Raw genomic sequence first — 13,434 nt, 5'->3', positions numbered from 1 at the left:
CCTGTAGCTAACATGACTGCTTCTCTGGACAGAATCTGTAACTGGAAAAATCAAGCTCCGTCAGAATTGGTTTTAAACCAAAAACACAATCGGTGGTGGTGTGCACCTGAAGCCTGGTCACGTTGATGCTTTTATTTTCATTGGGTGTTAACTGTTCAGTTGGTTGGTGCTATACCCTTACAAATCTCAGAGCATTACTCAAAGGTTCTTAACTCGTATACTAAGTTGATGTGAACTGTCATTTATTCAACTATCATTGTAACCCATGTATAAGCTGACCTAAGTTGTACACCTTGAGAACACTGACCACAGGGGGCAAACGTGTGGGAAACACTCCTAACCTGGAATTTCCAGTATAAAAGGGGAAGCTACACCCACCGTCTGTCTCTTGAGGCTTTGGTAATAAAGGTAACTGGTCACAGAGTGATCTTTTCTCAAGTATGGGCCTCGGGTGCATTTATACTGTATAGTAAGGACATATTATTGGCGACGAAAAACTGGGATTTAAACCAGACGAGCATAGCCACAAGCAGCACAGAAGAGAGGTACTGTGTTGGGATGACTTTATTGAGAGACTGCAGCAAAGTTTTGTCACTAAGGAATGGTTGGGACAGGATTCAGCCGACAAAAGCAGGGCTCATCTCCAAGTTTCCACAAGAAAAAAAACAGGCGCCCCTCCGAGCTGGGCGCCTGTTTTTCGCGCTTAAAATGGCGCCTAAAAAAATCCTTGGTATTCTCCACCTACTTACAGGTCCTCTGGCCCTCGGCGCAGCCAGCACGAGCTGTGGGGGGGGGCGGAGCCAGGTCCCGGCGCTGTAAACAGTGCCGGGACCTCTGCACATGCGCGCTACAGTCGGCACGCAAGTGCAGTAGCTCCAGGCGCCGAACTGTGTGGGAGGGGCCCGAAGCATGCAGCCCCTAGCCCTGGCTGAATGGCCTCACTGGGGCTGCATGAATAAGGCTCCTCCCACGGCCAGCTCCTGCTCCCTGCCCCCGACAAGACCCGACACCCGCTCCCCCCCCCCCCCCCCCCCCAGCCGACCAGACCGGACCCGACACCCGCTTCCCCCCCCCCCCCCGACTGATCCGACCCGACCCCCCCACTGGATCCGATCCGACCTGACCTCTCCCTTCCCCACCCCCCCACCTCTCTCTTCCCACCACCCTCCCCCCCTCCCCTCTCCTCTCTCTCTCTCTCTCTCTCTCTCTCTCTCTCTCTTTCTCTCTACACAGGTAGGAAGATGGTTTATTTAATCTTTTCTTGGCTTATAAATGTTTATTCAGGTTGGATTTATTTGTAGAAGTATAAATAAGGATTTATTGTCGAATTTAATGAGTTCCCTCCCCCCCCACCTCGTTCTGGACGCCTAATTTGTAACCTGCGCCTGATTTTTTTTAATGTGTAGAACAGGTTTTTTCAGTTCTACAAAAATCTTCACTGGCTCCATTCTACTTTAGTTTGGAGTACATTTTCACTGTGGAAACTTTCAAATCAGGCGTCAGTGGCCGGACACGCCCCCTTTTGAAGAAAAAATTCTGTTCTAAAGTAGAACTGTTCTACCTGACTAGAACTGCAGAAAACAAAATGTGGAGAATTGCGATTTCTAAAATAGTCCGTTCTCCACCAGTTGCTCCTAAAAAATCAGGCGCGAATCATGTGGAAACTTGGGCCCAATGGGTGGTGGTGTGCACCTGAAGCCTGGTCACGTTCATGCTTTTATTTTCATTGGGTATTAACTGTTCAACAGTTGGTTGGTGCTGTATCCTTACAAATCTGAGCAGCTCTTGTGCACCTACATTACTCAAAGGTTCTTAACTCGCATACTAAGTTAATGTGAACCATTCCATCTTTAAACCTCCTAATGTAGTGCTGTTTCAAATCTAGCCTTTGGTAAAAATTATGGAAAATTTGTCTTGAGACAGAATACTACTGGTATGAAAAATATTGTTGCACATTTTGTGATGCAAGTGTGTTTTGCTGTATTAAAAATCCCAGATTTCCTCCATGTGTCTGTGTTCTCATTGTTTGGTGATGGAGGCAGAGGCACTGTTTGTACAGTGCCTTGTGCAGTCACTGCAGAAAGAACGAACGAACTTCCATTTATATAGCTCTGTTCACAATATCAGGATGTTCCAAAGCATTTCACAGCCAAGGAAGCATTTTTTGAAGTGTAGTCACTGTTATAATGTAGGAAATGTGGCAGCCAATTTGTGCACAGCAAGCTCCCATAAACAGCAATGAGATAATGAACAGATCATTTTTTTAGTGGTAATTGAGGGAAAAGTGTTGACCAGTACATATAGGGTAGCACTTTTAATCGTGCCATGGGCTCTTTTATGTCCACTTGAGAGAAGGCAGTACCTCAGTGGAAAACCTCATCCAAAAGACAGCACCTCTGATGGTGCAGCACTCGCTCAGTACGACACTAAAGTGTCGGCCTAGATCTTGTGCTCAGTATCTGGAGTGGGGCTTGAAACCACGACCTTCTGAATCCAAGGCTACCAACTGAGCCACTGTTGATGCACTCTGCAATGTGCCATTTGACATTATTTGATGGTTTTAAAATGTTTAAAATTGTTGTTGTAGACCTCGTCCATGTGCAGGCTGCTCTCGTTCCCTGTAACAGCTGTGGAAACTGTGGCATTGGCATTGTGATCTAAAGGTTTTATATATTATCAGCTGGTAGTCAAATATGGAACATCCAATTTTGATTACGTTGGATAGGAAGGGGGATGGAGGAGGAGGAAAACCAGTTGTGGAGCTGTATGTGTTATGACTTGTAGACTAACGCACCCTAATTGGAAAAACTGATGGTGCTTGTCCTTTTTACCCCATCACACTATCCTTATCTCCTTTGGGCTGATCTTTAACTGATATTGATGACATTTTATCGAAAGTAAATTGAATCCCAATCAAATCTATCAATGCGTTAATGTGGTTACTATCTGAGTGTGTGCTTTTATTTTGTCGGTGGGTGAAACATATCATTTTTCAACTTTTAAGGCAGCATCACTATGGCAACAGCTTTGGACTCAAAGATAATTGACTTGAAAGGCCGGAGTAATGTATTGAATAAATGTGTCACTGGACACTCATCTCTTGGCTTAAATTGTCCTGCCTAAAGGAAGAAAATGTGGACTTTTCCAACAGAGTGCAGACTGCTACTCCAACTTGAGAATGGAACTACATGTTGGGCGGTCCTGCTTGTGACTTAGTAGCTGCGATCCTTTGGACACCTCATTGTCTCAGCCAACTAAAAGATCGAGATTTGTCCGTATTAACGCTTTGTCTTCACTGCTCTTGCTATTTTCAGTTCGTCTGTCTCCACTTGCTATGCCATTGCAGCAAGCCACCTTCACAATGTATTGGAGGAATGTATTGAGGGGCAAGTGGCAAGTACTCCATTTTGCATTGAATTTACAGCACAGAAACAGGCCATTCAGCCCAACCAGTCCATGCTTGTGTTTATGCTCAAGACTACTCCTTTTCTTCCTCCTTGAACTCCGACATAACTCTCTCTTCCCCTCTCCCTCATGCTTCTCTAGCTTCCCTTTTAATGCATCTATATTATTTGCCTCAACTACTCTGTGGTAGTGAGTTTCACATTCTCACCACTCTCTGGTAAAGAAGTTTCTGAATTCCCTATTTGATTTCTTGGTGACTATCGTATATTAATGGCATCTAGTTTTGCTCTTCCCCCACAAGTGGAAACTCTCTCTCATCTGTCTCTGTCTCTGTCTCCTCTACCAAAACTGATACACTCATAATAAAGGATGAAATTGAGTACTGTGAACAATGAGCAAGTGTGACTTTAGCTCCTTTTTAATAAGACTCCAGAATGCAGGTACCTCGTGGGTGGCCTGCTTATATACAGTACTCCCAAGGGATGTTGGGATCCCTTGGGACTCCAACAGGTAGGCCCTCTGGTGGTGTGATACAGGTTGCAAGCGGTTAAGTACATAAAACATTTTCATAATTTTAAAGACCTCTATTAGGTCACCCTTCTCTTTTCAAGAGAAGAGACCCAGCTTGTTCATCCTTTCCTGATGGGTATACCCTTGCAGTTCTGGTATCATCCTTGTAAATCTTGTTTACTGCCTCTCTCGTGCCTCTATCCTTTTTTTAATATGGCAACCAGAACTGCACACAGTACTCCAAATGTGGTCTATCTAAGATTTGAAACCGTTTAGCATAACTTCTTTACTTTTCAACCCTCCCTCTAGAAATAAACCCTAGTGCTTGGTTTGATTTTTTTTTTTAATGGCCTTATTGATCTGCATCATAACTTTTAGTGATTTGTGTATTTGTACTCTGAGATCCCTGTGCTCTTCTACCTCATTATTTTCCAAGTAATATGTGACCACCTTATCTTTCAAATGAAATTCCTCAATTATCTGTTAAAATTAATTTGCCAATTATATGTCCATTCTGTAAGTTTATTTTCCCATTGTCATTAACTGTGGGAGCAGGAATCTGTCTTGAAGCTTTTTTGTGTGTGTTTTAGGAGGTGGGGAGGAGTTGGAAGAGAATCATTATGAATCATATCAATTATTTGAGGAAAAGAGAACCAATAATTTATTGATATTTCTTTACTGTGCAGGTTACATAAATGCACTTTAAATTTGTCTTATCTGTGCCCTCCAGGTTTTATTAATGGCAACATTAGCTTATTATTGGGAATGAGAAGAATTTTTAACAGGCTGGCATGGACCCACTTTTGTATTAAGCCCCCATTTGTATTCAATGGTGCTTTTTCTGAACAGTATGAAGACTCTCTCACTTTGAGTGCTTATTGCGCAGGGAAAGCACTGTGGTAAAACGTGCCGTGATGTGCCAGTGGCAGCTGCCATGTAATCTGCCATCAAGTAGCTGTGTAAAGATTATTCTGTTGAGCAGCACTAGCGATGCAAGTAATCTCCTCTCCCCTGCAGTTGGGCTGTGGCCCAGGGAAGTCTGGAATCGGGAAGAGAAAGGTGAGATTTGTCATTTAATGAAATAAATAAATAAAGTTGGTCCAGAATTTGCTGGATATATATATATTTTTTCCCTCATTTTTTGCACTGCAAATTGCTGGGAGCGCGAGCTGACACCGGCACGGTGAGTGCAATGGAGCATCTGGGATCTTGGTGAATTACAGGACCAGCAGTCTATCTCCTTAACCAATGAGATTTCAGGATCGAGCAAGAAAAGGGAAGTACTGAGAAGGGAATAGGATGAATTAGTCAAGTCAGGTACAGAAAGAGAAAAAAAGATTGATTGGATTGAGAGAGGGAGGGGAAAAAAAGACTTCAAGGAAACATTCCAAAATGATGTAATTTTAACTATCTTTAACGATTTATTATCTGCTGGAGGGAAACTCTACAGTTTACATTGTTCCCTTTCTGGCTGGAGAGGTTGAGTGGCTTTGCAGGAACATAAATTTTATCTTGCGCTGTTAAGTACAAAGCTCTAGTTTTCTAAGGTGAGTTTAATTGGCAATTAATACACAAAATGCGAGGCTAATGGCGGAACAGTGCAAATTGTCCAGCAACTTGTGGTGATTCGCAACTCGTGGCGTATCGCCTCCTCGTCTCATTGTTGGATGATTTCCACACGAATAACTGAGTGCTGTTCAACACTATTGTTTTGCCAGTGAGTTCTCACCCATTGAATCTAAATCATGTGCTTTATTACAATTTTAAAAAAGTTAATAGGATGTGCACGAGCAAAGCTATATACTGAAGTGTTCCAACTTATTTCCCTTTGTTGTTATGATCTATTTTCCCTCCTTTCCCCTCTGCCCTTTTTTTTCTTGCACTTGTTTTTTTTACATAGGACCATTAGTTGAAAATCATCCTCCACTAAATGAGTGAAACCATTTGAGTCTTAATCATGGTGTATCTTGTAACCTATAGACTGATTCACTCCGCTACACTTGGCATACTCATTCACAACATTACATTTTCTCTAATATAGATATGCTTACTTTGCATGGAGGATTATATTTGGGGAATAATAATGACAGCTGTGGCTCAGCTGGTAGCACTCTGCTCTGAGTCAGAAGGTTGAGAGTTCAAGTCTTGAGCACAAATATTTAGCCTGACTGAGGTGCCGACTTTCAGATGAGATGTTAAACTGAGAACTGAGGCCCCGTCTGCTCTCTTGGGGTGGTTTCTCGAAGAGCAGGGGCGTTATCCCTGGTGTCCTGGCCAATATTTATCCCTTAATCAACATCACAAATGGATTATCTGGTCATTACCACACTGCTGTTTGTGGGAGATTGCTGTGCTCAAATTGGCTCCCTTGTTTTACAACAGTGACCACACTAGTAAAATGTACTTCATTGGCTGTAAAGCACTTTGGGATGTCCTGAGGTCGTGAAAGGCATTTTTTTTCCTCTTTTCACGGTTTAAAGTCTCTTCATACCTTCCCTGCTCCTTTCCCTCACACACTCACACTTTTGTTCCTTTTCAAATGCTGTGTAATGCCTTAAGGAGCTATTACATTATTGTGCTGACTCAAATACTTCATTAAAGTAACCTGACTCAAGTAGGATATTCAGAGTTTGTTTTTCGAACTCCTTGTCTAACAATCCATGTTAAAGGCTACTTAATAGTCAAAATCAGGTGACGACAGATTTTGTAATCCTGTCTGCATTCAAGATTCGGTAAATTAATCCACGGCGCAATGGAATTTGAAATTGTTTTTTTCTGTTTGAACAAAATTTGCTTTTAATGTGAAGCAAGGGAATTCTTTGATACCAGCAATTTCTGAAGCAAGTGTGCAGACTGGCTTGTTTATATGGTGACTGGAAATCTTTGGCATCTGTTACTATGCTTTGGAATGTTTGGTATGCTGTACTGTACATCAGTGTCAGCAATGTAACAGGCGTTGCATACAATATCTACCATAATTTGTCAAAAAGCCACATGTAGCTCGGCACAGCTGTGGGCCCCACTTTGTGGCTTGGGACTCTCGTGTCAGAGGAATGACGTGCCTTGGAGTTTGAACTGGACTGGGGGGCCTTGTATGGTAATTTGGGGCAGGGTTAATTACAAAAAGCCTTCATGGTCTAACCAGGCACTGTTGAGTGCTGCATACAAATCTGACCACTACATGTTGGATGTTTTCATTCCCTGTGCTGGTTAGCAAAATAGAAAATCAGTTGAGTAGTAAATGGTATCGGCTTGCTTGCTAACTAGACTCCTTGCACAACAGCTGTTGAAAGACCTGAGCTGAGTGTGACAGAAGTATGACACCATGCTCTTGTGTATCTAGGGTCCGTGCTTATTATGGGTTGCAGAGAGGCCAGTGTTTGCTGCAGGAGCTCTGTATCTCCAACTAGTGGAACCACTGTACAGTGGGGTGTGGTGCCTCCTTGCTGTGAGCAGCAGCATCATTAAACATGCAAATATATCACCATTGTGAGCTGTGTTGCTCACCAGACGGGTTGTGAGGTGTTGTTCATGGTGGAGGGGGGGGAGGGGGCGCAGGATCTTTGGCATTGAGTAGGGCTCTAAGGTGACATGACTGGCAATGAAATATCTGGAGTAGTGCTAACTATCCATGGCAGACTCGATGATAATCCGAATACCTGAGCCAGGCCGATGGCCAATAGTCAGGAGCACGGCTGATTGATTAGCCAGCCTGCTGTATTAAAGGAAACTGAATAATGTGAAGTGGGAACCTATCCCTGGGAGTTGTGGTTTCTTCATATTTGCCTCCAGGTAACTCCAAGCCACTTTACTAACCAGTTTTTTTTTAATATTCGTTGCCAATCTTTCCAATTCTTTGTCAAATCACAAACGCCAGAGGTCACCATGCACACATCAAGGATCACTCTGTGCCAATGCTCTTAGCCAAAAGGCCTAGAGCCACTGCACCGTTCCTGGAAGTACTGCAATACCAGGTTCGTGCCATGGAGGTGGATGGGTCAGGCCCCCCCACACACCTCCGTGGAGGTGGATGGGTCAAACCACCCCACCCACCTCCTATTTCCAAAAAGCATAGGAGAATCACCTTCCTGATCCAGGGAGAACCACGTTGGGGTCATGGTTACTCCCCTGTCAGGTCAGTTACGCATGATCTTAGCCAAAAGGCCGAGAAGCGATCTCCAGGCAGAAAGCCTACCATTGCTCTGCTGGTTTTGGCAGGTTTAAGTTCCAGCAGTATCCCCACACACACTTCAGATGGGGTCAGTGAGGGGAGACAGGAGCAGCAAGAGTCCTAAACCCTATTTGCCTGGATGGGGATAAGCAAACAGAAATTATATCTCAGGTAGTGTCTGTAGCTTGATTTCAGAAACCTTTAGCATGGTCATGGATTTTGGTGCATTTTGGACCTTGGCTGACACCTAACCAGAATTTCTAAACCATACTTTGGGTGTCCATGCTCGGGGTAGATAAAAGTTTGTGTGTGAAGATTGCACTTTTTAAATGTATTGGTGATTCACAAATGGGCACCGAATCAGATCAGGAGATATGAGGATGGGTGGCCAAAAGCTTGGCCAAATATGTGGTCTTAAAGGAGGAGACTGAGATGGAGAGGTTTCAGGAGGAAATTCCAGAGTATGTGTCCACGGCGGCCAATGGTGGGGCAAAGAGAGGGGAGATCAGATGGAGAAACTGACATTTTTGGGAGAGTTCGAAGACGTTACAGCAATTGGGAGGGACACTGTCATGAAAGGATTTAAAAAAGATGAGATTTTTAAATTGCAGGTGTCGGGGAACCGGGAGCTGATGTAGATCAGTAAGCATGAGTGTGAGCGGGTTCTTGGTGCAGGATAAGATATGGGTGAAGTTTACACAGGGTAGAGGATGGCTCGGAAAATATTTTTAATAGTTGGTGACAGACATGAATGAGAGCTTTGGCAGCAGATGGGCGATGTTACTGAGGTGAAAGTATGTGGCCTATATGAGAGGATATGTGGTCGAAAAGGATACAGATTTTTAATTGTCCAGTGCAACCTGACACTGACTGGGGAGGGAGATGGATTTAATTGCAAAGTTATGGAGTTTATGGCAGGTGCTGAACACCTTAGCTTCAGTCTTCCTAATATTTAACTAGAGAAAATTGCAGCTCACTGAAGACTAGATGTCAAACAAGCCGTCTGACTCCACTGAAGCAGTGGAGGGGTCGAGATAGGTAATGACTAGGAAGAACATAAGAAATAGGAGCTGGAGTAGGCCGTTTGGCCCTTTGAGCATTGAAAAAGATCATAGTTGATCATCTACCTCAAGTCCACATTCCTGCATTATCCCCAGAGCTGGGTGTCATTTGCTTATATATGGAAGCTGAACCCATGTCTACAGATAATGTTGCCAAGGGGCAGCATGTAAATGTGGAAGAGGAGGTGAGGCTTGGGACACCATAGTTAATGGTACAGGGGCAGATAGAGAAGCCATTGCTGGAGATGCTATGGCTACGATTGGCTAGGTAAAAATGGAATCCAGCAAGGGCAGTCCCACTGAGCTGGACAACGTAGGAGAGGCATTGGAGGAGGATGGTATAGTCGTCTAAGGTTGTAGCGAGGAGGAAGAGGGAAAATGCACCATTGTTACTGGCAGAGGATGTCATTTATAACTATGATTAGGGCTGCTTTAGAGCTGTGGCAGTTCTGAAGGACCGTACCTGAAGAAGAGGAATGATTTACAATGTTTGCTCGCATAGGGGCCAGGAAGGGAAGTTGAATGGTCAGCAATTTAATGGGAATGGAGTCAAACAACCAAGTGATGGGTCTCTAAGGATGAACTTGGAGTGGGGGTGGGGGGGGGGGATGGTAAAGAACCTACAGAAATATGTGAGTTCGCTGCTAGGACAGGGGGAGTCTGGGAGAAGGCTTAGTTTGGTGAGAAGAAGGGAGGCAGCTGAACGTATGGCCTTAATCTAGGTTCATGAGTGCCTCGCACTGTTGAAGGAGATGAGGGAGTGGGGTTTAAGATGGATGGTAATGAAGAGACACGGAATTATTTTTGCCAATACAGGAAAGTGAGGCCTGATGGCTGTGGCCCAATCAGATCTGGTGCCTGACAGTTTAAATAGTTGTGGACCAGGTATGCTCAAGTCTGCACCCACTGAGATTGAAATGGGTGGCTGTACTGGAGGAATAACTGGGGTAGGGGAGAAGTGGGAAATGGGGAAGAGTAAAGGTTTTATTGGAAACATGGTGAGGGAGTGGTTGAGTACTTCAACTGCAGACGTATTGTGGTGAATGAAATGGCAACAGCTAGGCTGTTGGAAATTTGAAAATGCAATTGTAAGTGACCTGGAGGAAAGTTGATTTTTTTCTCAGGTGAATGTAGCAGGAAGTGGGATTATAAGGAAGTAGAGGAATGTGTATCGTGAGGAATACAAATTAAATAGTCACAGATGGCCTCGTCTATGATCGAGACCATGAGAGTAGAGGTGTGAGAGGCCAAGGGAGTGGCCAAAAATATGGGTAGGAGAATTTCTATGGAGGGAGAGGTTTAGAGAACAGGAGGCAGTGAATTCAGGGGAGAGGACACCAGTGAAGTGGAGATGGAAATCACCAGGAATGAAGAGTCGCTGAGGAGGATATCTGGGAGAAACTCCTGGATCGGGCTTGGGTAGGCAGGACAGAACGAGGATTGAGGCAAGAGGGGTGGAACCAGGTGAGGTGCTTGAAGAGTAGAAGGTTCCAGAGGAGTCAAAGATGAAGATATGATTTGGATCTTCTTCACTAAAGACACAAATAACCTTCCGGAAATACTAGGGGTTTGACGGCCTAGCGAAAAGAAGGAACTGAAGGAAATCCTTATTAGTCAGGAAATTGTGTTAGGGAAATTGATGGAATTGAAGGCCGATAAATTCCCAGGACCTGATAGGTTGCAGCCCAGAGTCTTTAAGGAAGTGGTCCTGGAAATAGTAGATGCATTGGTGATCATTTTCCAACATTCTGTTGATTCTGGATCAGTTCCTATGAAGGGTAGCTAATGTAACACCATTTTCCAAAAAAGGAGGGAGAGAGAAAACAGGGAATTATAGACCAGTTAGCCTGACAACGGTGCTGGGAAAATGTTGGAATCAATTATTAAAGATGAAATAGCAGCGGTCCAAGTCAGCATTTATGAAAGGGAAATCATGCTTGACAAATCTTCTGGAATTTTTTGAGGATGTAACTAGTAGAGTGGACAAGGGAGAACTAGTGGATGTGGTGTATTTGGACTTTCAAAAGGCTTTTGACAAGGTCCCACACACGAGATTGGTGTGCAAAATGAAAGCACATGGTATTGAGAGTAATGTATTGATGTGGATAGAGAACTGGTTGGCCGACAGAAAGCAGAGAGTCAGAATAAACGGGACCTTTTCAGAATGGCGGGCAGTGATCAGTGGGGTGCTGCAGGGATCAGTGCTGGGACCCCAGCTATTTACAATATACATCAATGATTTAGATGAAGGAATTGAATGTAATATCTCCAAGTTTGCAAATGACACTAAGCTGGGTGGCAGTGTGAGCTGTGAGGAGGATGCTAAGAGACTGCAGGTTGACTTGGACAGGTTAGTTGAGTGGGCAAATGCATGGCAGATGCAGTATAATGTGGATAAATGTGAGGTTATCCACTTTGGTGGCAAAAACAGGAAGGCAGAATATTATCTGAATGGTGACCGATTAGGAAAAGGTGAGGTGCAACGAGACCTGGGTGTCATTGTACATCAGTCATTAAAGTTTGGCATGCAGGTACAGCAGGCGGTGAAGACGGCAAATGGCATGTTGGCCTTCATAGCTAGAGGATTTGAGTATAGAAGCAGGGAGGTCTTACTGCAGTTGTACAGAGCCTTGGTGAGACCACACCTTGAATATTGTGTTCAGTTTTGGTCCCCTAATCTGAGGAAGGACATTCTTGCTATTGAGGAAGTACAGCAAATGTTCACCAGATTGATTCCTGGGATGGCAGGACTGACATGAGGAGAGACTGGATCAATTGAGTTGTATCCACTGGAATTTAGAAGAATGAGGGGGGATCTCATAGAAACATATAAAATTCTGAGGGGATTGGACAGGTTAGAGGCAGAAAGAATGTTCCCATTGCTGGGGAGTACCAGAACCAGAGGTCACAGTCTCAGAATAAGGGGTAGGTCATTTAGGACTGAGATGAGGAGAAACTAACCACTCTGAGTGAAGAAGTCTGTGGAATTCTCTACCACAGAAAGCTGTTGAGGCCAGTTCGTTAGATATATTCAAAAGGGAGTTAGATATAGCCCTTACGGCCAAAGGGATCAAGGGGTATGGAGAGAAAGCAGGAAAGGGGTTCTGAGGTTGAATGATCAACCATGATCTAATTGAATGGCGGTGCAGGCTCGAAGGGTCGAATGGCCTGCTCCTGCACCCAATTTCTATGTTTCTATGATTTGATGAGGCTATGCCATTAACCATGGTAGTTTGGGTGGGGCAGGTGGTGGAAGGTTATAGCCAGGTTGGGAGGCTTCAGTAAGGGACAGGTGTCTGTTTTCTTCAAAACATTGTCGAGACTCTTACTCTGTCACCATCTTGAATTGTACTGGATTAATTTCATTCCTATCATGACCGTTTATCAACCGTTACCATATTGATTCCTGCTCAAGCTCTTCAATGGGAAAACATTTGCTTGTCAGTTTACTTTTGGTTGTTGGTGTTCAAGTTTTAGCCTTTTCTGACAAAAATAGATTTCAGGATCAAAAGATCATGTCCTTGGCTTGAAATTGTATGGGACACGGGTTGATTATTTATTGAGAAGTTCGCATGCTACAGATCAAAAATACACTGAAAAGATACTCTCTTTCTAAATGTGCTCAGTAGCCTTCATCATGCACATGTTTTCTAATGTGTCCAATTCTGTATCTTTTTCATCTTGAAAGTGCCGAATGTTTCAAGTGTGTTTGACTCAACTAAAATTGTTCTTGCGGTGCCGTTATAATCCAGATAAGGTCGAATACTATATTAAGGATTATTACTTTGATGTACGTTACTAGTGGCTGCAATGCATGGATTGTGCAGTTCAGCTCTCCAAGTGACCTCTTCCTGTGCAGTGCACACATGTTGTATTCATGTATGTTATGCCCATGTTAAATGTACATCTGATTGGCGGTGATCGGTTGCAATGTAATTCAGCAAAATCCAGACTACTGAAGCAAAGCGCATTTTAGTTTCCAGTAATAACTACTAGTCTGTTGACATCAAAAATAAGATCTATTTCATGCCACTTAACAACTCAGACCAGCACCATGCCACTAGTCAGGGAATGACTAGGATACCAGACTCTGACCGCAACAGGACAATTGTATTTCGTTTTCAAAAATCGTGTTGCAGTTTCGCAAATGTTTTCAGTTATGTTTTGAATGGCATTCTTGCACTGCTTGTGTTTCACACTTGCAGTTTAGGACATCATCTCGACCCTTGGTGCAGCTACACACGTCAATGTTGGGAATATGAATAATTGCCTCGCTGGGCCATCCCA

The 13,434-nt window shown here is 43.8% G+C and overlaps 1 protein-coding gene and 1 pseudogene across 1 annotated transcript in view; one reads left to right on the top strand and one right to left on the bottom strand.

Annotated features, from left to right (window-relative positions):
* The window catches only part of rgl1 (ral guanine nucleotide dissociation stimulator-like 1), a 296,098-nt gene that overhangs the window by 158,637 nt on the left and 124,027 nt on the right, over positions 1–13,434 (top strand). The gene's annotated exons all lie outside the window — the stretch shown is intronic.
* LOC139269935 (U2 spliceosomal RNA) lies at positions 7,853–8,091 on the bottom strand (annotated as a pseudogene).

Source organism: Pristiophorus japonicus, chromosome 8 (genome assembly GCF_044704955.1).
Source record: "Pristiophorus japonicus isolate sPriJap1 chromosome 8, sPriJap1.hap1, whole genome shotgun sequence".
In the NCBI taxonomy this organism is placed as follows: Eukaryota; Metazoa; Chordata; class Chondrichthyes; family Pristiophoridae; genus Pristiophorus; species Pristiophorus japonicus.
Note: the sequence above shows the minus strand (reverse complement) of the source record. Positions and strands in the feature narration are given on the sequence as shown.